General features: G+C 26.3%; 1 protein-coding gene across 13 annotated transcripts in view; it reads left to right on the top strand.

The window, feature by feature from the left end:
• Positions 1-27859, top strand: part of LOC143348816 (serine/threonine-protein kinase MARK2) — a 294206-nt gene that overhangs the window by 84882 nt on the left and 181465 nt on the right. For 2 of the 13 annotated variants that reach the window (XM_076779459.1, XM_076779457.1), the window contains exon 1: positions 20889-21075. The exons of 10 other annotated variants lie outside the window; for them this stretch is intronic. The gene's annotated coding sequence lies outside the window, so the exon portion shown is untranslated. Of the gene's footprint in view, positions 1-20888; positions 21085-27859 lie in introns of those variants that run through there. One more of the 13 variants, XM_076779456.1, reaches the window with a different exon arrangement.

Genomic DNA, 27859 nt, shown 5'->3' with positions numbered 1-27859 from the left:
AACTGATAAATATTAGTCATGTAACTGCAATGTTATTTTTTGAAATTGATGAAAATTGGAATGTCAAAAGTCATGTTTGACACGGTTTGAAAATGTAAATAACAATGGAAGATTTTGTATACACATTTCATAAATATTAATCATATAATTACAATGTTATTTTTTACAATAGACGAAAATTAGAATGTTAAGTCTTGTTTGAGATTGTTTGAAAATGAAAATAACAGTGGAAGATTTTGTGTATAGTAATCTGTAATATTCTCTGTCTTTTTCAAGTGATAAATATTAATCATATAATTACAATGTTATTTTTTAAAATTGATGAAAATTAAAATGTCGAAAGTCATGTTTGACACGGTTTGAAAATGAAAATAACAATGGAAGTTTTTGTGTATAATGACTTCCATTATTCTCTGGTTTTGGCAAGTGATAAATATTAGTCATGTAGGTGCAATGTTATTTTTTGAAATTGATGAAAATTGGAATGTCAAAAGTCATGTTTGACACGGTTTGAAAATGTAAATAACACATTTCATAAATATTAATCGTATAATTACAATATTATTTTTTATAATAGACGAAAATTAGAATGTTAAGTCTTGTTTGAGATTGTTTAAAAATGAAAATAACAATGGAAGATTTTGTGTATAATGACCTTCATTATTCTCTGTTTTTGGCAAGTGATAAATATTAGTTATGTAACTGCAATGTTATTTTTTAAAATTGATGAAAATGAGAATGTTAAGTCTTGTTTGAGATTGTTTGAAAATGAAAATAACAGTGGAAGATTTTGTGTATAGTAATCTGTAATATTCTCTGTCTTTTTCAAGTGATAAATATTACTCATGTAAATGCAATGTTATTTTTTAAAATAGATGAAAATTAGAATGTTAAGTCTTGTTTGAGACTGTTTAAAAATGAAAATAACAATGGAATATTTTGTGTATAATGACCTTCATTATTCTCTGTTTTTGGCAAGTGATAAATATTAGTCATGTAACTGCAATGTTATTTTTTGAAATTGATGTAAATTGGAATGTCAAAAGTCATGTTTGACACGGTTTGAAAATGTAAATAACAATGGAAGATTTTGTATACACATTTCATAAATATTAATCATATAATTACAATGTTATTTTTTACAATAGACGAAAATTAGGATGTTAAGTCTTGTTTGAGATTGTTTGAAAATGAAAATAACAGTGGAAGATTTTGTGTATAGTAATCTGTAGTATTCTCTGTCTTTTTCAAGTGATAAATATTAATCATATAATTAGAATGTTATTTTTTAAAATCGATGAAAATTAAAATGTCGAAAGTCATGTTTGACGCGGTTTGAAAATGAAAATAACAATGGAAGTTTTTGTGTATAATGACCTCCATTATTCTCTGTTTTTGTCAACTGATAAATATTAGTCATGTAACTGCAATGTTATTTTTTAAAATTGATGAAAATTGGAATGTCAAAAGTCATGTTTGACACGGCTTGAAAATGTAAATAACACATTTCATAAATATTAATCGTATAATTACAATGTTATTTTTTATAATAGACAAAAATTAGAATGTTAAGTCTTGTTTGAGATTGTTTAAAAATGAAAATAACAATGGAAGATTTTGTGTATAATGACCTCCATTTTTCTCTGTTTTTGTCAACTGATAAATATTAGTCATGTAACTGCAATGTTATTTTTTGAAATTGATGAAAATTAGAATGTTAAGTCTTGTTTGAGATTGTTTGAAAATGAAAATAACAGTGGAAGATTTTGTGTATAGTAATCTGTAATATTCTCTGTCTTTTTCAAGTGATAAATATTAATCATATAATTACAATGTTATTTTTTATAATAGATGAAAATTAGAATGTTAAGTCTTGTTTGAGACTGTTTGAAAATGAAAATAACAATGGAAGTTATTGTGTATAATGACCTCCATTATTCTCTGTTTTTGTCAACTGATAAAAATTAGTCATGTAACTGCAATGTTATTTTTTGAAATTGATGAAAATTGGAATGTCAAAAGTCATGTTTGACACGGTTTGAAAATGTAAATAACAATGGAAGATTTTGTATACACATTTCATAAATATTAATCATATAATTACAATGTTATTTTTTACAATAGACGAAAATTAAAATGTTAAGTCTTGTTCTGAGATTGTTTGAAAATGAAAATAACAGTGGAAGATTTTGTGTATAGTAATCTGTAATATTCACTGTCTTTTTCAAGTGATAAATATTACTCATGTAAATACAATGTTATTTTTTAAAATTGATGAAAATTAGAATGTTAAGTCTTGTTTGAGATTGTTTGAAAATGAAAATAACAGTGGAAGATTTTGTGTATAGTAATATGTAATATTCGCTGTCTTTTTCAAGTGATAAATATTAATCATATAATTACAATGTTATTTTTTAAAATTGATGAAAATTAAAATGTCGAAAGTCATGTTTGACACGGTTTGAAAATGAAAATAACAATGGAAGTTTTTGTGTATAATGACCTCCATTATTCTCTGTTTTTGTTAACTGATAAATATTAGTCATGTAACTGCAATGTTATTTTTTAAAATTGATGAAAATTGGAATGTCAAAAGTCATGTTTGACACGGTTTGAAAATGTAAATAGCAATAGAAGATTTTGTATACACATTTCATAAATATTAATCATATAATTACAATGTTATTTTTTAAAATGGACGAAAATGAAAATGTTAAGTTGCAATGTTATTTTTGAAAATAAAAAAAAATGAGAATGTCAAAAGATGTGTTTGAAAATGTTTGACCAGTTACGTTTGTTTGACATTTTACACATTTGTTAAATATAAATCGTATATATAACTGCAATGTTATTTTTTAAAATAGACGAAAATGTGAATGTCAAGACTTGTTTGAAAATTAAAATAACATGGAAGATTCTGTATATAGTGATCTACTAATCTAGGTTTTCATGGATTGTTAAATATTAATTATATAACTTAAATGTTATTTTTCGAAATACATGAAAATAAGAATCTCAAAAGTCTTGTTAGAAAGTGTTTGGCCAGATATGTAGATCATTTTATACAAAATCTTCTATTGTTATTTTGAGTTTCAAACAAGACTTCTGATATTCTGATCTTCTTCTATTTTAAAAAATAACATTGGTGTTAGATGGTTAATATTTATTAATTAATCAAGACATAGAATAGTAGATCATTGTTATTTTAATTTTCAAACAGTTTCAAGCAAGACTCTAGACATTCCCATTTTCGTCAATTTCAAAAAATAACATTGCAATCATATAATTAACACATATTAATCGTACAAAGTAACGAACAAACATGATTGATAAAACAATTTAAAACAAGACTTCTGACATTCCCATTTTTTTTAAATCAAAAAATAACATTGCAACTTAACATTTTCATATTCGTCAATTTTAAAAAATAACATTGCAATTATATATATGATTAATATTCATCAACTGTGTAAAGTGTCAAATAAACGTAACTGATCAAACATTTTCAAAAATAACATTGCTACTTAACATTTTCATTTTCCTGTATTTTAAAAAATAACATCGCAATTATATGAATAATATTCATCAAATGTGTATACATAACCTTCTGTTATTAATTTTATTTTCAAACCTTGTCAAACATGACTTTTGACATTCCCATTTTCGTCAATTTCAAAAAATAACATTGCAATCATATAATTAACACATATTAATCGTACAAAGTAACGAACAAACATGATTGATAAAACAATTTATAACAAGACTTTTGACATTCCCATTTTTTTAAAATCAAAAAATAACATTGCAACTTAACATTTTCATTTTTGTCAATTTTAAAAAATAACATTACAAGTATATATATGATTAATATTCATCAAATGTGTAAAGTGTCAAACAAATATAACTGACCAAACATTTTCAAAAATAACATTTCAACTTAACATTTTCATTTTTGTCTATTTCAAAAAATAACATCGCAATTATATGGGTTATATTCATCAAATGTGTATATATAACCTTCTATTATTAATTTTATTTTCAAACCTCGTCAAACATGACTTTTGACATTCACATTTTCGTCAATTTCAAAAAATAACATTGCAATCATATGATTAACACATATTAAACGTACAAAGTAACGGACAAACATGATTGATAAAACAATTTAAAACAAGACTTTTGACATTCCCATTTTCTTAAATTTAAAAAATAACATTGCAACTTAACATTGTCATTTTCGTCAATTTCAAAAAATAACATTGCAATTATATATTTGATTTATATTTATCAAATGTGTAAAGTGTCAAACAACTGGTCAAACATTTTCAAACATAACTTTTAACATTCTCATTTCCTTTTATTTCCAAAAATAACATTGCAACTTAACATTTTCGTTTTCGTCAATTTTAAAAAATAACATTGCAATTATATGAGTAATATTCATCAAATGTGTAAAGTGTCAAACAAATGTAATTGATCAAACATTTTCAAAAATAACATTGCAACTTAACATTTTCATTTTCGTCAATTTTAAAAAATAACATCACAATTATATATATGATTAATATTCATCAAATGTGTGAAGTGTCAAACAAACACAACTGATCAAACATTTTCAAACATAACTTTTGACATTCTCATTTCCTTTTATTTTAAAAAATAACATTGCAACTTAACATTTTCATATTCGTCAATTTTAAAAAATAACATTGCAATTATATATATGATTAATATTCATCAACTGTGTAAAGTGTCAAACAAACGTAACTGATCAAACATTTTCAAAAATAACATTGCTACTTAACATTTTCATTTTCCTGTATTTTAAAAAATAACATCGCAATTATATGAATAATATTCATCAAATGTGTATACATAACCTTCTATTATTAATTTTATTTTCAAACCGTGTCAAACATGACTTTTGTCATTCCCATTTTCTTCAATTTCAAAAAATAACATTGCAATTATATATTTGATTTATATTTATCAAATGTGTAAAGTGTCAAACAAACGTAACTGATCAAACATTTTCAAACATAACTTTTCACATTCTCATTTTCTTTTATTTTCAAAAATAACATTGCAACTTAACATTTTCATATTCGCCAATTTTAAAGAATAACATTGCAATTATATGGGTAATATTCATCAAATGTGTAAAGTGTCAAACAAATGTAATTGATCAAACATTTTCAAAAATAACATTGCAACTTAACATTTTCATTTTCGTCAATTTTAAAAAATAACATCACAATTATATACACGATTAATATTCATCAAATGTGTAAAGTGTCAAACAAACATAACTGATCAAACATTTTCAAACATAACTTTTAACATTCTCATTTTCGTCAATTTCAAAAAATAACATTGCAATCATATAATTAACACATATTAAACGTACAAAATAACAAACAAACATGATTGATAAAACAATTTAAAACAAGACTTTTGACATTCCCATTTTCCATAAATTTAAAAAACTATTTTCAAAAATAACATTGCAATTACATATATGATTAACACATATTAAACGAACAAACGTGATTGATAAAACAATTTAAAACAAAACTTTTGACATTCCCATTTCCATAAATTTAAGAAACTATTTTCAAAAATAACATTGCAATCATATAATCGATATTTATAAAACATATAAACTATCCTACAAACATAACTTACCAGTGTCAAATTTTTTACAATCTCATTCCCATCCATTTCAAAAACCAACATTGCAATTACATAATAAATATTCATCAATCATCCAAAATATTTGAAAATCCATTTCTTATCGAAGCAATTTGGAAGATTTTCCAAAAATCGATCCAAACATTTCGCTTCTCTGTCGTAAGACACAGACTCCTAGAAAGTTTCCAATCACCAGAGACTTCCAACCCCAAACTTTCCACTATGGAGGAACCCCTTTCGACGATCGATCGATCCTCCCGCGTCGAGGGGACGTCGAAAACCATTTCCCCCGTCACGATCCCCTAGCTATTCTCGCGAGCTGAATAAACCATGTCGATACTCGATCGAAACGAGAACGAAAGGTGCCTGCCTGCTTAACCCTTCCTTTCTCGAGCTATTTCCAGCCTATGGAAAAAGCTTCACCGATATTTTCCACTTTTTTTTATCTCACGAAAAATACTGTCGACACGTGTTTGACATTTGCCACGAACTTCTTTACCGACGCATGGTAATTTGAATTTCTTTTCGAAACCGTTGGAATTTTCTTATCGATAACATCGCGATAAATTAATCCTTCCTGACGATTCTCAATTTAAAAAATAATTAATATTTATCATAGAATAGCAGAGCTCTTGAAACTCAAAACCGTTGGAATTTTCAAACATTACGATAAATTAATTCTTCCTGGGGGGTTTACAGTTAAAAAAACTAATTTTCCATTCTTCAAAGCGTCCAAAGGACGAGTTCACCTTGACATTAAATATTTTTAGCGCCGCAACTGGTCCCGCGAGAGACTCGTCCCCAAAGTCAATTAATTTAATGGACCCCTAGCGATGTTAGCCGTTTTTTTTTCGCGTTGGAAAATTTCGCTGGTCTCTTTTTCTCTCCCCGGTGGTTGCACAACGTATCTAGGCGCGGTTCGCGTCGTTTAATTTCTATTCAGCCGACGACGCGCGCAGAAATGCATGCACGCTGAACGGTGCTGTACGTGAGACGAGTAAGCGGACGATGGGGGCACAAAGGAGGCTCGTAAACGCACACCTAGTGACCTCATCGTAGCGACGGGGCGACGAAAAGCGCGGGTAACATTCGCGCGATCTACGGACTCGTGTCCATCAACGTTCATTGAAATCGCTCGAATGCCACGGAGACGCGACCTTCCAGCGGAAGAACCGTCGCAACGTGGTTTAAAATAGTCACCCGACCGGCGAGAAAAATAAATGTGCGAATCGGACGGGTCAAATATTTTTTTTAAACAGCGAGCTAATTTGTAGGGTGACGTTACGTTATTTTGTCGCGACTGAAAATAGACTTTTAAATTATTTTGATATTATACAATTGATAAAGTTAATTGTAATTTAATAAATTAATCGAATCCACCTATTCAATAGGAAAAAATTTTTCTTAATACTTTTTGAAACTAAAAATTTAATAATGACGGTATTAAATAAATAAATGTGCGAATTGGATGGGTCAAATATTTTTTTGAACAACCAATTTGTACTTTGACGTTACATTATTTCATGGTGGATGAAAATAGTTTTTCAAACTATTTTGATATCAAAAAATTTTTAAAATTGAGATTACATAATTGATGAAGTTAATTGTAATTTTATAAATTAATCGAATCCACCTATTCAATAGGAAAAAATTTTTCTTAATACTTTTTGAAACTAAAAATTTAATAATGACGGTATTAAATAAATAAATGTGCGAATTGGATGGGTCAAATATTTTTTTGAACAACCAATTTGTACTTTGACGTTACATTATTTCATGGTGGATGAAAATAGTTTTTCAAACTATTTTGATATCAAAAAATTTTTAAAATTGAGATTACATAATTGATGAAGTTAATTGTAATTTTATAAATTAATCGAATCCACCTATTCAATAGGAAAAAATTTTTCTTAATATCTTTTGAAACTAAAAATTTAATAATGACGGTATTAAATAAATAAATGTGCGAATTGGATGGGTCAAATATTTTTTTGAACAACCAATTTGTACTTTGACGTTACATTATTTCATGGTGGATGAAAATAGTTTTTCAAATTATTTTGATATCAAAAAATTTTTAAAATTGAGATTACATAATTGATGAAGTTAATTGTAATTTTATAAATTAATCGAATCCACCTATTCAATAGGAAAAAATTTTTCTTAATATCTTTTGAAACTAAAAATTTAATAATGACGGTATTAAATAAATAAATGTGCGAATTGGATGGGTCAAATATTTTTTTGAACAACCAATTTGTACTTTGACGTTACATTATTTCATGGTGGATGAAAATAGTTTTTCAAACTATTTTGATATCAAAAAATTTTTTAAATTGAGATTACATAATTGATGAAGTTAATTGTAATTTTATAAATTAATTAAATCCACCTATCCAATAGGTAACAACTTTTCTTGATATTTTTTGAAAATTATTGAGAAAACGAAAATTTAATAATGACGGTATTAAATAAATAAATGTGCGTATTGGACGAGTCAAGTATTTTTTTAACCAACCAATTTGTAGTTTGATGTTGCATTATTTTATGGCGGCTGAAAATAACCTTTCAAATTATTTTGATATCAAAAATTTTAAAAATTGAGATTTTAAGATTTTGGAATTATATAATTGATGAGGTTAATTGTAATTTTATAAATTAATCGAATCTACCTATTCAATAGGTAACAATTTTTCTTGATATTTTTTGAAAATTATTGAGAAAACGAAAATTTTTTGAATAACCAATTTGTAGTTTGACGTTACGTATTTTATGACGACTTAAAATAGACTTTTAAATGATTTTGATATCAAAAATTTTTTAAATTGAGATTTTGAGATTATATAATTGACGAAGTTAATCATAATTTTATAAATTAGTCAAATCTACCTATTCAATAGGTAACAATTTTTCTTGATATTTTTTGGAAATTATTGAGAAAACGAAAATTTTTTGAATAACCAATTTGTAGTTTGACGTTACGTTATTTTGTGGCGCCTGAAAATAGCCTTTCAAATTATTTTGATATCAAAAATTTTTAAAATTGAGATTTTAAGATTTTGGAATTATATAATTGATGAGGTTAATTGTAATTTTATAAATTAATCAAATCTACCTATTCAATAGGTAACAATTTTTCTTGATATTTTTTGAAAATTATTGAGAAAACGAAAATTTTTTGAATAACCAATTTGTGGTTTGACGTTACGTTATTTTGTGGCGCCTGAAAATAGCCTTTCAAATTATTTTGATATCAAACATTTTTTAAATTGAGATTATATAATTGATAAAATTAATTGTAATTTCATAAATTAATCAAATCCATCTATTCAATAGGTAAAAATTTTTGTTGATATTTATTGAGTAAAGAAAAATTTTTTGGACAACCAATTTGTAGTTTGACGTTACGTTATTTTGTGGCGCCTGAAAATAGCCTTTCAAATTATTTTGATATCAAACATTTTTTAAATTGAGATTTTGAGATTATATAATTGATAAAATTAATTGTAATTTTATAAATTAATCAAATCCATCTATTCAATAGGTAAAAATTTTTCTTAATATTTTTTCCAACAACCAATTTGCAATATTAGTTTTTATTATTAATTTCAACATTCGATTGACGTTACGTTATTTTATGGCGGCTGAAAATAGTCTTTCAAAATATTTTGATATGAAAAATTTTTAAAATTGAGATTTCAAGATTTTAAGATTATATAATTGATGAGGTTAATTGTAATTTTATAAATTAATCAAATCCATCTATTCAATAGGTATTTTTCTTGATATTTTTTTAAACAACCAATTTGCAATATTAGTTTTTATTATTAATTTCAACATTCGATTGACGTTACGTTATTTTATGGCGGCTGAAAATAGTCTTTCAAATTATTTTGATATGAAAAATTTTTAAAATTGAGATTTTAAGATTTTAAGATTACATAATTGATGAGGTTAATTGTAATTTTATAAATTAATCAAATCCACCTATTCAATAGGTGAAAAATTTTTCTTGATATTTTTTTAAACAACCAATTTGCAATATTAGTTTTTATTATTAATTTCAACATTCGATTGACGTTACGTTATTTTATGGCGGCTGAAAATAGTCTTTCAAATTATTTTGATATGAAAAATTTTTAAAATTGAGATTTTAAGATTTTAAGATTACATAATTGATGAGGTTAATTGTAATTTTATAAATTAATCAAATCCACCTATTCAATAGGTAAAAATTTTTCTTGATATTTTTTGAAACCAAATATTTAATAATGACGGTATTAAATAAATAAATGTGCGAATTGGACGAGTCAAATATTTTTTTTAAACAGCAGACCAATTTGTACTTTGACGTTGCATTATTTTATGGCGGCTGAAAATAGCCTTTCAAATTATTTTGATATCAAAAATTTTTTAAATTGGGATTTTAAGATTAAATAATTGAAATTAATCGCAATTTTATAAATTAATCAAATTCGCCTATTTAATAGGTATAAATTTTTCTAGATCGTTTTTGAAAATTATTTACAGAACAAAAAATATTTTTAAATCACAGTATAAATATTCTATTATAAAGTTGCTGTTTTAATTTACGAATTTTTTACCGATCTTCTACAATTATTCTTTTTTATTAATTTTGGATATTTAAATAAACATCGATTATTGAACAAAAAAAAATGTTCAAATCGTACTATAAACATTCTATTATAAAATTGCTATTTCAATTTACGAAATTTTTACTGGTCTTCTAAAATTATTTTTCTTTAATTTCAGATACTTAAATAGACATCAATTATTAAACAAAAAAAATTTTTAAATCGAACCATAAATATTCTATTATAAAATTGCTGTTTCAATTTACGAATTTTTTACTTATCTTCTATAATTATTCTTTTTTATTAGTTTTGGATATTTAAATAGACATCGATTATTGAACAAAAAAAAATGTTCAAATCGTACTATAAACATTCTATTATAAAATTGGTATTTCAATGTACGAAATTTTTACTGGTCTTCTAAAATTATTTTTCTTTAATTTCAGATACTTAAATAGACATCAATTATTAAACAAAAAAAATTTTTAAATCGAACCATAAATATTCTATTTTAAAATTGCTGTTTCAATTTACGAATTTTTTACTTATCTTCTATAATTATTCTTTTTTATTAGTTTTGGATATTTAAATAAATACAACAAATATTAAACAAAAAAAATTTTTAAATCGAACCATAAATATTCTATTATAAAATTGCAGCTTCAATTTACGAAATTTTTACTGATTTTCTATAATTATTTTTTTTAAATTTCAGATACTTAAATAGACATCAATTATTCAACAAAAAAAATTTTTAAATCACACTATAAATATTCTATTTTAAAATTGCTGTTTTAATTCACAAACTTTTTACTTATCTTCTACAATTATTCTTTTTTTTAAATTTCAGATATTTAAATAAACATCGATTATTGAACAAAAAAAAATGTTCAAATCGTACTATAAACATTCTATTATAAAATTGCTATTTCAATTTACGAAATTTTTACTGGTCTTCTAAAATTATTTTTTTTAAATTTCAGATACTTAAATAGACATCAATTATTCAACAAAAAAAATTTTTAAATCGAACCATAAATATTCTATTATAAAATTGCTGTTTCAATTTACGAATTTTTTACTTATCTTCTATAATTATTCTTTTTTATTAGTTTTGGATATTTAAATAAATACAACAAATATTAAACAAAAAAAATTTTTAAATCGAACCATAAATATTCTATTATAAAATTGCAGCTTCAATTTACGAAATTTTTACTGATCTTCTATAATTATTTTTTTTAAATTTCAGATACTTAAATAGACATCAATTATTCAACAAAAAAAATTTTTAAATCACACTATAAATATTCTATTTTAAAATTGTTGTTTCAATTCACAAATTTTTTACTTATCTTCTACAATTATTCTTTTTTTTAAATTTCAGATATTTAAATAGACATCAATTATTCAACAAAAAAAATTTTTATAATCGCAGCATAAATATTCTCTTATAAAATTGCTGTTTCAATTTACAAAATTATTACTTACCTTCTACAATTATTCTTTTTTATTAATTTTGGATATTTAAATAAACATCGATTATTGAACAAAAAAAATGTGTTAAATTTATTCAAAGCAGGTATAAACAGAGAAATATAATTAATATTTCACATATTTATACGAGTTATTAGAATTTTCGAATTTTTTGAATACACTTATTGCAAAATTTAACCATATATCATGAAAATATTCTAACTAAAGATTCCATGGAATTTTAAAACTTTGAAGAACCCTAACAATTAATTAATAGAAAACGATGAAATTTACAGGTTTTTTACGGGTCAAACAAACGTTACAAATCACTGTGCGATCGTTCGTTAGAAATACGCTCAGAATTGGCGGCGTTTATATCAAACTATCAATCCGGATATCCTTATCTCGCGTGTGCAGTGTTAGATCTAACCACATACTATTTGCATTCTGTCGCACGATAGTTAAATTCACTATTCCCCAATTTTTCCCCCAAAACTGGTTTCAATCTCACGTTTACTTTATAGAAATCGAGTGTAATTTTGTGAAACCAAAGGAACGTCGATAACAACCGCGACCTCGTTTAATTTGAAAGCATTTAATGGAACAATGTTCCTCAGATGCGAATAAAAATGTCAGATTAATTTCTTTTCCCCGGTGATTATTATTGATTTCGTACACTGAATAGGTCCTCGCGTATTATTCTATGAAAAGTAACATTGTTTCGAAACAGATACGAATAAGAAAATTCAATTATGCATCTGTGTTGCAGGAATTATTAATTTGTGAACTGACAATGCATAATGGACAAAATTATGCATTTTCGCCTATTATAAAGTGAATGCATTCACATGCTAATAACTCGTATAAATATGTAAAATATTCATTTTATTTCTCTGTTTATACCTGCTTTGAATAAATTGAAAAAATTCTTTTTGTTCAACAATCGATGTTTATTTAAATATCTAAAGTTAATAAAAAAGAATAATTATAGAAGATAAGTAAAAAATTTGTAAATTGATACAGCAATTTTACAATAGAATATTTATAGTGTGATTTAAAAATTTTTTTTGTTGAATAATTGATGTCTATTTAAGTATTTGAAATTTAAAAAAAATAATTTTAGAAGACCAGTAAAAATTTCGTAAATTGAAATAGCAATTTTATAATGGAATGTTTATAGTACGATTTGAACATTTTTTTTTGTTCAATAATCGATGTCTATTTAAATATTTGAAATTTAAAAAAAAGAATAATTGTAGAAGATAAGTAAAAAATTTGTGAATTAAAACAGCAATTTTAAAATAGAATATTTATAGTGAGATTTAAAAATTTTTTTTGTTGATTAATTGATGTCTATTTAAGTATCTGAAATTTAAAAAAAATAATTATAGAAGATCAGTAAAAATTTCGTAAATTGAAGCTGCAATTTTATAATAGAATATTTATGGTTCGATTTACAAATTTTTTTTGTTTAATAATTGATGTATTTATTTAAATATCCAAAACTAATAAAAAAGAATAATTATAGAAGATAAGTAAAAAATTTGTAAATTGATACAGCAATTTTACAATAGAATATTTATAGTGTGATTTAAAAATTTTTTTTGTTAAATAATTGATGTCTATTTAAGTATTTGAAATTTAAAAAAAATAATTTTAGAAGACCAGTAAAAATTTCGTAAATTGAAATAGCAATTTTATAATAGAATGTTTATAGTACGATTTGAACATTTTTTTTTGTTCAATAATCGATGTCTATTTAAATATTTGAAATTTAAAAAAAAGAATAATTGTAGAAGATAAGTAAAAAATTTGTGAACTAAAACAGCAATTTTAAAATAGAATATTTATAGTGAGATTTAAAAATTTTTTTTGTTGATTAATTGATGTCTATTTAAGTATCTGAAATTTAAAAAAAATAATTATAGAAGATCAGTAAAAATTTCGTAAATTGAAGCTGCAATTTTATAATAGAATATTTATGGTTCGATTTACAAATTTTTTTTGTTTAATAATTGATGTATTTATTTAAATATCCAAAACTAATAAAAAAGAATAATTATAGAAGATAAGTAAAAAATTTGTAAATTGATACAGCAATTTTACAATAGAATATTTATAGTGTGATTTAAAAATTTTTTTTGTTAAATAATTGATGTCTATTTAAGTATTTGAAATTTAAAAAAAATAATTTTAGAAGACCAGTAAAAATTTCGTAAATTGAAATAGCAATTTTATAATAGAATGTTTATAGTACGATTTGAACATTTTTTTTTGTTCAATAATCGATGTCTATTTAAATATCTGAAATTTAAAAAAAAGAATAATTGTAGAAGATAAGTAAAAAATTTGTGAACTAAAACAGCAATTTTAAAATAGAATATTTATAGTGAGATTTAAAAATTTTTTTTGTTTAATAATTGATGTCTATTTAAGTATTTGAAATTTAAAAAAAATAATTTTAGAAGACCAGTAAAAATTTCGTAAATTGAAATAGCAATTTTATAATAGAATGTTTATAGTACGATTTGAACATTTTTTTTTGTTCAATAATCGATGTCTATTTAAATATCTGAAATTTAAAAAAAAGAATAATTGTAGAAGATAAGTAAAAAATTCGTAAATTGAAACAGCAATTTTAAAATAGAATATTTATAGTGTGATTTAAAAATTTTTTTTGTTGAATAATTGATGTCTATTTAAGTATCTGAAATTTAAAAAAAATAATTATAGAAAATCAGTAAAAATGTCGTAAATTGAAGCTGCAATTTTATAATAGAATATTTATGGTTCAATTTAAACATTTTTTTTTGTTCAATAATTGATGTTTATTTAAATATCTAAAATCAATAAAAAAGAATAATTATAGATCAGTAAAAATTTCTTATATTGAAACAGTAATTTTATAATAGAATATTTATAGTGTGATTTAAAAATTCTTTTTATTCAATAATCGATGTTTATTTGAATATCCAAAATTAATAAAAAATAATAATTATAGAAGATCAGTAAAAAATTCGTAAATTATTACAGCAATTTTATAACAAAATACTTATAGAACGATTTTTAAATTTCTTTGTTCAATAATCGATATTTTTTTAAATATCCAAAATTAATTAAAAAAAAATATTTATGGAAGATCAGTAAAAAATTCGTAAATTGATTTTATTAATGATTAAATTGAATTTAATAAGAGAATACTTACAGTACGATTTAAAAATTTCTTTGTTCAATAATCGATATTTTTTTAAATATCCAAAATTACACAAAAAAAAAGTAAATAAATAATATTTTCCACGGATACCATCCAATTAGAACACACGATATAATTATCTAAACGCCAACGACTAATAATAAATCGACGAGATAAAACTAATCCGCTATTTTTATATTCCACGTGGGTTTAAACTGCGTCAACTAGATAATTATTAAAAATTTCTTGTCGGTGCAAAAAAAATTTCAAACATCTTAACAAAAAAAGACAATGCTTTCTCCTAATATAATAACAAAAAAATGACAAATTTAAAAAACAAAATTTCATATCTTCGGTTTGAAAGCAACAATTACATTTTTGAAAACTCGAGCCAGTCGAAATCAAAAATACTCTAACGAGGGATGATCTAGGATTTTCTGCGCCAGTTTCCCACTCGTAAATCTCCTATACAGGGTGTCCCAATTAAAGTGTAACAATCGCGATATTTCAATAACTATTGATGACACGAAAAAATTGTTTACATGAAAATTGCAGGATAAAATAGGGTCTTTATTTTGGCGTGAACGAAACATTCGTTTATGTTGTTAATTTAAAAAATACGATAGTGAAGTTTCGTTTTTTAAATAGAATTATATATTTTTTTTTGGATCACGCGATAGTGTTTTTCAAAACGAATTCATTAACCTGCAATTTATTCACCCGATTTTTATTAGTTTTCAAGATACAACGCTTGGAAGTTTACTGATTTTCGGCGCACGCGTCTCAGCTTAAATGGCGCCATAAAAGCAGTCCTAAGCGCCATCTGAGAGTCGCGTTTAACACTAGATTTACTTTCATATTGACGGTTACCTTAAAATACGATTTTCCTTTCAATTAAAATACGTATTCATGCCATTGCACCAAACAAATTCAACATAAGTTGTTAAAAAATAATATTTACGTGTCCTGCAATTTTAAATATGGAATCTGACTGTCAAATCTGTTAACACATTAACGACGGGGCATTTTTATTAAAACTGTATACTAAAAATGTGATGTGTTTTTGTAATTAATATAGTTTATTTAAATTCTCAGAAATTATACGTGAATAATAGAATGTTTTTCTTGTATTGTCGGAGAAATTACTAGAAAAATACACATTTGTCGTGAAACGAGAATACTCGTTTCCCGTCGATAATGTGTTGAGCTGGTCTCTCGAGCTGTTGGAAACAGCGAGCGAGAAACGATTAGAGCCCGAGGGGCAAAAATCATTGCAACTCGACAGGTTTCACTGCACTACGCAGAACCCAGTATGACTCATGCAACTTGCGTGAAATGGTGTGGCTGTGTATGTGTGTACCTTTCAAGAAAAACTGGCAAGAATTCTGAACTCTTTCTCCAACCTGGAAAACCGTGGTCCACAAATAATCTCTTATTTTTCTGAAAAATTACGAGGGAAGTTGTTTCAACGAAAATTGTATGCTCATATTTTTATTTTTATTTTGGAAATGCATAGAAATTTTTTGGATATAAAAATAGTGAAAGTTTTGGGAATTATATAATAAATAATCTTTTGTACATTTTTTTCAAAAAATACCAAGAAACATTCAACGAGAATTGTGTGCTCAATTTTTATTTTTCCTTTGGAAATACATGAAAATTGTGAAATTTTTATTTTTCCTTTGGAAATACACGAAATAAATGAAAATCGTAGGAATTATATAATAAATAATATTTTTACATTGTTTTCAAAAAATACCAGGGAAAAAATACCATATTTCAATGAAAATTGTATGCTCATATTTTTATTTTTCCTTTGGAAATAAATAGAAATTTTTTCGTTACAAAATAATGAAAATTGTTGGAATTATATAATAAATAATATTTTTACATTGTTTTCAAAAAATACCATATTTCAACGGAAATTGTATGCTCATATTTTCATTTTTCCTTTGGAAATACGTAGAAATTTTTTGGATACAAAATAATGAAAATTGTAGGAATTATATAATAAATAATATTTTTACATTGTTTTCAAAAAATACCAGGGAAAAAGTACCATATTTCAATGAAAATTATATGCTCATATTTTTATTTATCCTTTGGAAATGAATAGAAATTTTTTCGATACAAAATAATGAAAATTGTAAGAATTATATAATAAATAATATTTTTACATTGTTTTCAAAAAATACCAGGGAAAAAATACCATAATTCAATGAAATTTGTATGCTCATATTTTTATTTTTCCTTAGGAAATGCATAGAAATTTTTTGGATGTAAAAGTAATGAAAATTGTAAGAATTGTATAATAAATAATCTTTTATATTTCTTTTTTCAAAACATACCAAGAAACATTCAACGAGAATTGTATGCTCAATTTTTATTTTTCCTTTGGAAATACATGAAAATAGTGAAATTTTTATTTTTCCTTTGGAAATACACGAAATAAATGAAAATTGTAGGAATTATATAATAAATAATATTTTTACATTGTTTTCAAAAAATACCATATTTCAACGGAAATTGTATGCTCATATTTTCATTTTTCCTTTGGAAATACGTAGAAATTTTTTGGATACAAAATAATGAAAATTGTAGGAATTATATAATAAATAATATTTTTACATTGTTTTCAAAAAATACCAGGGAAAAAGTACCATATTTCAATGAAAATTATATGCTCATATTTTTATTTATCCTTTGGAAATGAATAGAAATTTTTTCGATACAAAATAATGAAAATTGTAAGAATTATATAATAAATAATATTTTTACATTGTTTTCAAAAAATACCAGGGAAAAAATACCATAATTCAATGAAATTTGTATGCTCATATTTTTATTTTTCCTTAGGAAATGCATAGAAATTTTTTGGATATAAAAGTAATGAAAGTTTTGGGAATTATATAATAAATAATATTTTTACATTGTTTTCAAAAAATACCAAGAAACTTTTATCGGGAATTGTATGCTAATATTTTTATTTTTCCTTAGGAATTACGTAGAAATTTTTTCGATATGAAATAATAAAAATTGTGGGAATTATATAATAAATAATCTGTTGAATAATTAGACTTAATTTCCTTTACTAATAATAATAACAAACCTTTATTAATAAGGAAAAGAACCACGCAAAAAGGGAAATGAAAAGATCTTAACCTATTATAGCGCCACATAGCGGCATCACTTAATAACAGAAGGCGCGAAATTCAAACTGAATATTCTAATATATAATCTTTGGTAAATTTTTTTCAAAATATACCAAGAAACTTTCAACAAGAATTGTATGCTAACATTTTTATTTATCCTTCGAAAATATATTGAAATTTTTTCGATACAAAATAATAAAAATTGAGGGAATTATATAATAAATAATCTTTTATATTTTTTTTTTCCAAAACATACCAAAAAAGTTTCTACGAGAATTGTGTGCTCATATTTTTATTTATTCTTTGAAAATATATAGAAATTTTTTCGATACAAAATAATAAAAATTGTAAAATAATAATAAATAATGTTTTATATTTTTTTTTTTTTTATCAAAACATACCAGAAAACTTTTATCGAGAATTGTATGCTAACATTTTTATTTATCCTTCAAAAATATATAGAAATTTTTTCGATACAAAATAATAAAAATTGTAGGAATTATATAATAAATAATTTTTTATATTTTTTCCCCCAAAACATACCAGAAAACTTTTATCGAGAATTGTGTGCCCATATTTTTATTTATCCTTCAAAAATATATAGAAATTTTTTCAATAAAAAATAATAAAAATTGTAAGAATTATTTAATAATGTATTTATACAATTTTGTGTAAATAGAATGATTATTCAGTATTCAATAGACGCAAAAATAGTTATAATTGAACAATCCTTAGAAAGTCTAAAATTGTCGAGCATATCGTATATTAATTATTTTACTAACTTTTATAAATTATTATATTTTTTCTTGCATAATTTTTAGTTGCTTTTTTCTTATATGCTACTTCTTTTTCTACAGAAATGTTTTTCGCGTGAATAAATAAATAATAGTAATTCGTCCTGGATGTCTCAAAAAAAGTTGGCTATATTTATGTTATATAATATATAAAACAACACAAAATACAGTGTCGTGAAAAAAATAGTTAAAAAAGAAGAGAAAAATAAAAAAAAAAATCCCTTCAATTGGTTATGATTATAATTATTAACAACACAAAATGTCAAATTCCATTATTTGTTCAAACCGAATATTTAGATAGTTCTATTCGACTATATTTATATTATATAATTCAACACAAAGTGTCATGAAAGAAGTAAATAGAAAGGAACAAGAAAAATAACAAAAAATTGAATTTCATTATTTCAAGTATTTTTTAGTTTATTCAAGTCTTAAATCGTTTATTCAAACCAAGTATTTGAAGAGTTCCAATCGACTATGTCTATATAATATAACACAAAGTGTCCTGAAAGAAAGAAATAGCAAAAAACAAAAAAAATAACGAAAAATTGAATTTCATTATTTCAACTCTCTTCTAGTTTATCCTAGAATCATACTGTTTATTCAAACCGAGTATTTGTTCAGTTTCAGTCGACAATGTTTATATTACATAATATATAACACAACAGAAAATATAGTATCGTAACAGAATTAAATAGAAAAAGACAGAAAAAATAAAGAAAAATTAAATTTCATTGATTCAAGTCTCTTCTATTTTATTCTAATATCGTATCGAGGATTTGCACAGTTCCAATCGACTATGTCTATACAGGGTGTTCGACCATCCCTAGGAAAAATTTTAATGGCAGATTCTGGGGACCAAAATAAGACGAAAATCAAGAATACCAATTTGTTGATCGAGGCTCCGTTAAAAAGTTATTAACGTTTAAAGTTCCACGTGTGAGAACAGCTGCGCACACGCAACTTTAAACGTTAATAACTTTTTAACGAAGCCTCAATCAACAAATTGGTATTCTTCATTTTCGTCTTATTTTGGCCCCTAGAATCTCCCATTAAAATTTTTCCCAGATCGAACACCCTATATAATTCAACACAAAACATCATAAAAAAAGTTAGAAAAGAACAAGAAAACAAAAAAACTTCAATTCCCTTATTTCAAGTCTCATCTAGTTCATTCTAGTCTCGAATCGTTTATTCAAACCAACTATTTGTAGTTCCAATCGACTGTATTTACATTACATAACACAAAGTATCGCGAGAAAAGTAAATAAAAGATCACACGAAAACAAAACAGTTCCATTCACTTCATTATCTCAACTCTTTTCTGGTTCACTCCAGTATCAGATCGACTATATTTACATTATATAATTCAACACACGTCATAAAAAAAATTGAAATTCAATTCCCTTATTTCAAGTCTCAAATCGTTTATCCAAACCATTTGTACAGTTCCAATCGACAATATTTATATCACCTAACAAAACAAAAAATTGAAATGCAATTCGTATATTTACATTATACAATATATAACCCAACAGAAATAGCGCGAAGGAAAACAAAGCAGTTCCATTCGCCTCCATTGTCTCGACTCTCCTCTCGTTCGCTATCAGATCGTGCAGAGTGTCGGATTCGCTATTTTGTCAGGTGCAGACGTTGATTCCACCGCACTCGTGTTTCCAAAGAGTCCCCCCCGCCATCTCGTCGCTCTTCCCCACGCAGCGACACCTATGTTGCGTCGCGAAGTGCGTTGCGTGCCGTGCTCACGCGTCAGACGCTGCTCGACGCGTACGCGGGACTGAGAGAGAGTCAGAGTCGCGTCGTGTGTGCGTGCTCACGCGTCAGACGCTACTCGACGCGTACGCGTACGCGGGACTGAGAGAGAGTCAGAGTCGCGTCGTGTGTGCGTGCTCACGCGTCAGACGCTACTGGACGCGTACGCGGGACAGAGGCAGAGTCAGTCGCGTTGGGAACGCGGGAGGGGGGGTGACGGAGAGCGTATCGGCGGTAAGATCCAGTAACGAAAGAGCTCCGCTCGGAGCTCGCGTGTTCCCGTCGCTCGTTCCGGCTCTCAGTTAGCACGAGACTCGCGATCGAGCAGCACACTCGCGCGAGCCGTTCGAACCGATCCCGGCGAGTGTTTTTCCACGATCCTGCGACGATCGGCTAGACACACGGTAAACGAAGTGGAAAACCACGTGGCAGCGCGACGCTCCTGTTAAACGCTCGACGAACGATCCACGACGCGGATACGCGATCGATACCTGTGGATTTACGCGGAACAGTGTCTCAGCGGTTTGTGAACGATCCTGTGCACCCGGAGATATTTACCCGGTCCTCTGGTTCGAGAGAACGAGAACGTTCCAAGGTACAACGCATTTAGGGAACGAGGAAATCTGAATTTTGAAATTTTTGTATCTACGTGGCATTCTTTTTGGGGGGACTGGAATTTTGGTTTTTTGGAGACTAGTGGAGATCGTAGACGAGATTTTAGGTAAATTGTACAAGAAATATTTCTTGTTTTGAATTGTGGATTTTGTATTTTGAGGTAGGGGTTTTTGGGAGACGGAAAATTTTATTTTAGGGAATCGTGGGAATTCTGAATGGGAATCTAGATGAAGTATGGAACTTGGAATTTGGTTTTTTAAATTTTGAAATTTTTGTATCTACGTGGCATTCTTTTTGGGGGGACTGGAATTTTGGTTTTTTGGAGACTAGTGGAGATCGTAGACGAGATTTTAGGTAAATTGTACAAGAAATATTTGTTGTTTTGAATTGTGGATTTTGTATTTTGAGGTAAGGGTTTTTGGGAGACGGAGAATTTTATTTTAGGGAATCGTGGGAATTCTGAATGGGATTCTAGATGAAGTATGGAACTTGGAATTTGGTTTTTTTTAATTTTGAAATTTTTGTCTCAGGGTAACTGTTTTTTGGGAGACACAGACTTTGGTTTTAGGGAATAGTGAGGATTCTGAATGAGATTCTAGATGAAGTATGGAACTTGGAATTTGTTCGTTTAAATTCTGAAATTTTTATTTCGTGGGGCAGTGTAATATTTGTTGTTTTAAATTTTGAAATTTTTAGTTGAATGTAGCTGTTTTTTTGGGAGACCCAGACTTTGATTTTAGGGAATAGTGTAGTATATAATTTAAAATTTGTTCTTTTAAATTCTGAAATTTTTCAATTCCAAAATTCTTGATTCTAGACAATAGTGAACAATATATAACTTAAAATTTGTTTTTTTAAATAGTGAAATTTTCATTTCAATATAACAATTTTTAAAAGACCAAAATTTTGATTCTAGACAATAGTGTGCTATATAACTTAAAATTTGTTCTTTTAAATAGTGAAATTTTCATTTCAATATAACAATTTTTAAAAGACCAAAATTTTGGTTCTGGACAATAGTGTACTATACAGGGTGTTCGGACAACCGTGGGAAAAATTTTAATGGGGGATTCTAGAGGCCAAAATAAGACGAAAATCAAGAATACCAATTTGTTGATGGAGGCTTCGTTAAAAAGTTATTAACAATTAAAATCAAACATTTCAAATCGTTTTGGAAAAATTATTTTCGGTTGCGGGGGTCAATTATAATCATTTATGGTCATTAGACATACCCTCGAAATCCTAATCATTTTCGAGAAAAAAATTCCTTACCGAAAATATAATTTCTGGCCAGAAATGTCTGCCCGATTTTTCATGCGAATCTTTAAAACGTCATAATTTCTGAACGGTTTGGACGATTTTGATGTTTAAAAAAGCAAACTACGCATATTTTGGTAGAGGATATGTACAAATCGCAAAAATATCCGAAAAGTTGTTCCTTGACCCCTTAAAATATGAAAAACCCTATCAAAATGGTCCAATTTTCAAACAGCCATAACTCCTACGATAGTGAATATATTTCAATGAAACTTTTTTCTGAAGTAGAGCTCATGAGTACCTACAAAAAAGTATTAGACAACTTTTCTGTAGGGCGTCAAATAAAATTATGAGAAATGAAAAACGAATTTTTAAGAAAAATCGACAGGGTTAGGTGCCTAAATTTTTCGACGAAAAAAAAATTTTTCAAATCGTTCCAAATAAATTATTTTCAGTTGCGGAGGTTAATTACAATCATTTTTGGTCAATAGACATACCCCCAAAATCCTATCCACTTTCGAGAAAAAAAATAAAGTAGGAGGCAAATTTTTCTATAAAATTAAAAAATTTCAAATCATTCTGAAAAAATTATTTTCGATTACTGTTGTCGAATACAATAATTTTTAGTGGATACGCATACCCCCGAAATCCTACTCAGTTTTGAGAAAAAAATTCCTAAAGGTAGATAAATTTTTCGAAAAAATTAAAAATTTCAAATTGAACTGGAAGAATTATTTTCGGTTGCAGGGGTCAATTGCAAGCATCTTTGGTCAACAGACAAAATTGTTTGATATTTTTATATAGATCGATTCTTTGGTCCATTCGACACATTAGAGGTGTGAAACATAATCATCGAAAACTCAATACTTTAAAAGATATTTCACATTCCTTTTTATGAGATTTTCTACAAAATCAAAATAACAAGAAACTTTTAAAAATAAAATAAAATATCTTAAGAATTGAGTTCTCGATAATCTCGTATCTGTTACAAAATGATCCAAGGTATCCAAAAAATCCAGTAAACAAACATTAGAAATTGAGGCCTCCGTGGCTAAGTGGATTAGACGCTTGTCTTTGATTCTTGAGGTCTCGAGTTCGATCCCCAGAGAATTAAAAAAAATACACTCAAATCACAAAAACACACACTCGAATTACAAAACACACACTCGAGTCACAAAACACACACTCGAATCACAAAAACACACTCGAGTCACAAAAAAACACACTCGAATCACAAGAAACACACTCGAATCACAAAAAACACCTTCAAATCACCAAAACACACTCCAATCACAAACAAACACATTCGAATCACAAGAAACACGCTCGAATCACACAAAAAAACCTTCAAATCACAAAAACCTTCAAATCACAAAACACACACTCGAGTCACAAAAAACACACTCAAATCACAAAACACGCGCAAATCACAAACAAACACACGGATCACAAAAACACACTCGAATCACAAAAAACACCTTCAAAACACCAAAACACACTCCAATCACAAGAAACACGCTCGAATCGCACAAAAACACCTTCAAATCACAAAAACACTAAAATCACAAAACACACACTCTAGTCACAAAAACACATTCGTGTCACAAAAAACACACTCGAATCACAAGACACACCCTCAAATCTCAAAAACACACTCGAATCACAAACAAACATACGGATCACAAAAACACACTCGAATCACAAAAAACACCTTCAAAACACCAAAACACACTTCAATCACAAGAAACACGCTCGAATCGCACAAAAACACCTTCAAATCACAAAAACACTCAAATCACAAAACACACACTCTAGTCACAAAAACACATTCGTGTCACAAAAAACACACTCGAATCACAAACAAACATACGGATCACAAAAACACATTCGAATCACAAAAAAACACCTTCAAATCACATAAAACACACTCGAATCACAAGGAACACACTCGAATCACAAAAAAACACCTTCAAATCACAATTTTCCCCCCAATGAATTGATACACTCGAAAGCAAAGTCGAATCGTAAAAGAGGTTTTCAACCCCCTCATAAATTTTTTGCAGTACTTCTCTCTTCCCTCGCTCAGAGCATAGCTATAGTTAGTCCCATTTGCTGGAATCACTCACTGTAGGAGATAATTCTCGGTACGGTAGGGACATTTCATCCGCGCGGTTACAGATCACCCATGAAATGCATATCACCGGGGATTGTGACGCGATAGGACGCCGAATCGAGAGAATTAATTGCACCGACGGGATTACAATCCGATCTTCCCATTGGCAAACGCAGGATGCAGGCGCGATAAGGTCAATTCGACGAATTACAGTCTATCCAGATCGCATTGAAACCATTTAGTAATAAATCTCACGTGAATAACTAGCTTCGTATTGAGGGGGCCATCTACTGTAAAACTGACTTTTTTTACGTTCTCTTTGGTATTTTTTTTTTTTGTAAAGAAACTACGCAAATTCTTGCATCGACATTTCGCATATACAGGATGTTCAGACAACCGTGGGGAAAATTTTAATGGGGGATTCTGGAGGCCAAAATAAGACGAAAATCAAGAATAACAATTTGTTGATGAAGGCTTCGTTTAAAAGTTATTAACGTTTAAAGTTCCGCCTGTGAGAACAGCTGCGCGCACGCAACTTTAAATGTTAATAACTTTTTAACGAAGCCTCAATCAACAAATTGGTATTCTTGATTTTCTTCTTATTTTGGCCTCTAGAATCCCCCATTAAAATTTTTCCCACGGTTGTCTGAGCACCTTGTATATTTATTACTTTCAGTGATATTCATAAATTTTTACATTGAATATTTTTGCAAATTTAACCATAGAGAAAAAATTCATTAGACTTTCTTATTTCTATGTGTATTCATAACAATTCTAAATACATCAATAGGTAAATCGTTCGACTTTCCTGTAGAAAATTTATAGTGCAATTCAGACTGCAACAGGTGTGTGTGTTGCCCGCGAAGTGGCGTTAAATCATTCTAAAAATAAACACTATCTTGTTGACGAAATAATTTATTTGTCACTAAAGCTTAAAATTGAAAGCTTTGAAATGGATTTTTCATGTTAAAATGATAATTTGAAGTTGTACAATTATTTTTTCAAAAACTTTATATGAATCAAAATTGATAAGATAGAACTAGATATTTTGGATAACATACTGTTTTCGAAATGATTTACTCAGATATTAATTGGAAGTACTCTATTTTTGAAAAAATATAAAATTGTACAAAATTCTATAAAATTCTACAAAAGTCTATAAATTTCTACAAAAGTCTATAAAATTTTATAAAATTCTATAAAATTCTATAAAAGTCTATAAAACTCTATAAAATTCTATAAAAGTCAAAAAAATTCTATAAAATTCTATAAAATTTGAGAAACATTTATCGACACAAACACAATTATTTTATAATTCCCTGAAGCGTGAATAAAAGCCAAAACGGTCCCCAAAGTATTATTAAAATATTTTACACTTGCGATTATTCATTATTTTATGATGCAATCCAACATAAAAATTGAAGATTCTTTTTTCTTTTTCTTTTTTTTTGATTACTGTGTTTTTGTTTCGATCTTTGAACTCTGACGACATCCGTATCGATGTACATCGATCAAATCATTTAAATCATTCTTAGACAACGAGATCGAAGTCGAAGTAGCAATCGATTCGAACGATTCGCGATTTCTACGGTCGACGACATTTTATTTTTTTACTTGAAGATTTCTCGACAGTTTAAGTGGTTCGTACAATTTTATTTATGCGTGTTTTGAGGATATTCTAAATTTTAAAAAGAATATAAAAATAAATTTTCGAAGATTTTTCACTATATTCAATCACTCAAAAATTTTTCTAAATTATCAAAAAAAATTCGTGTATATTAAAATTGATTCAAAAGTTTAGAAAGAATACGAAAATAAATATTCTTAGATTTTCTACTATATTTATTCACTCAAACATTTTTCTAAATTTTGAAAAAAAAATTTCGTGTATATTAAGATCGATTCAAAATTAAACATTCCAAAACTTTAGAAAGAACACAAAAATAAATTTTCATAGATTTTCCACTATATTCAACAACTTAAACGAATTTTTCTAAATCTTCAAAAAAAATTTGCTGTATATTAAGATCAATTCAAAATTTCATATTCAAAATTTTAGAAAGAACACAAAAATAAATATTCTTAGATTTCCTACTATATTTATTCACTCAAACATTTTTTCTAAATTTTGGAAAAAAATTTGGTGAATATTAAGATTAATTCAAAATTTTAGAAAGAATACAAAAATAAATATTCTTAGATTTTTCACTATATTCAACCATTCAAACGAATTTTTCTAAATTTTCAAAAAAAATTTGGTGTATATTAAGATTGATTCAAAATTTCACATTCCAAAATTTTAGAAAGAATTCAAAAATAAATTTTCATAGATTTTCCACTATATTCAACCACCCAAATATTTTTCTAAATTATCAAAAAAAATTCGTGTATATTAAAATTGATTCAAAATTTTAGAAAGAATACAAAAATAAATATTCTTAGATTTTTTACTATATTCAACCTCTAAAACATTTTTTTAAATTTTCAAAAAAAATTTCGTGTATATTAACATCGATTCAAAATTAAACATTCCAAAATTTTAGAAAGAATTCAAAAATAAATTTTCATAGATTTTCCACTATATTCAACCACTCAAAAATTTTCCTAAATTTTCAAAACAAATTTCGTGTACATTAAGATCAATTCAAAATTTCATACTCAAAATTTTAAAAAGAACACAAAAATAAATGTTCATAAATTTTCCACTATATTCAACAACTTAAACATTTTTTTTTAAATTTTCAAAAAAGATTTCGCGAATATTCAGATCGATTCAAAATTTTATAAAGAATACAAAAAGAAATATTCTTAGATTTTTCACTATATTGAACCACTCATTTTTTTAAATTTTCAAAAAAAATTTCGTGTATATTAAGATTGATTCTAAATTTTAGAAAGAATACAAAAATAAATTTTCATAAATTTTCCACTATATTCAACCATTCAAACATTTTTCTAAATTTTGAAAAAAAATTCGTGGACATTAAAATCGATTCAAAATTTTAGAAAGAATTCAAAAATAAATTTTCATTGATTTTCCACTATATTCAACCACTTAAACATTTTTTTTTAAATTTTCAAAAAAGATTTGGCGAATATTAAGATCGATTCAAAATTTTATAAAGAATAAAAAAGAAATATTCTTAGATTTTTCACTATATTGAACCACTCAAACATTTTTTTAAATTTTCAAAAAAAATTTC

This window comes from Colletes latitarsis, chromosome 12 (assembly GCF_051014445.1).
Source record: "Colletes latitarsis isolate SP2378_abdomen chromosome 12, iyColLati1, whole genome shotgun sequence".
Taxonomy (NCBI): Eukaryota; Metazoa; Arthropoda; class Insecta; order Hymenoptera; family Colletidae; genus Colletes; species Colletes latitarsis.
The sequence above is the reverse complement of the archived record's forward strand: the minus strand, read 5'-3'. Positions and strand labels throughout refer to the sequence as shown.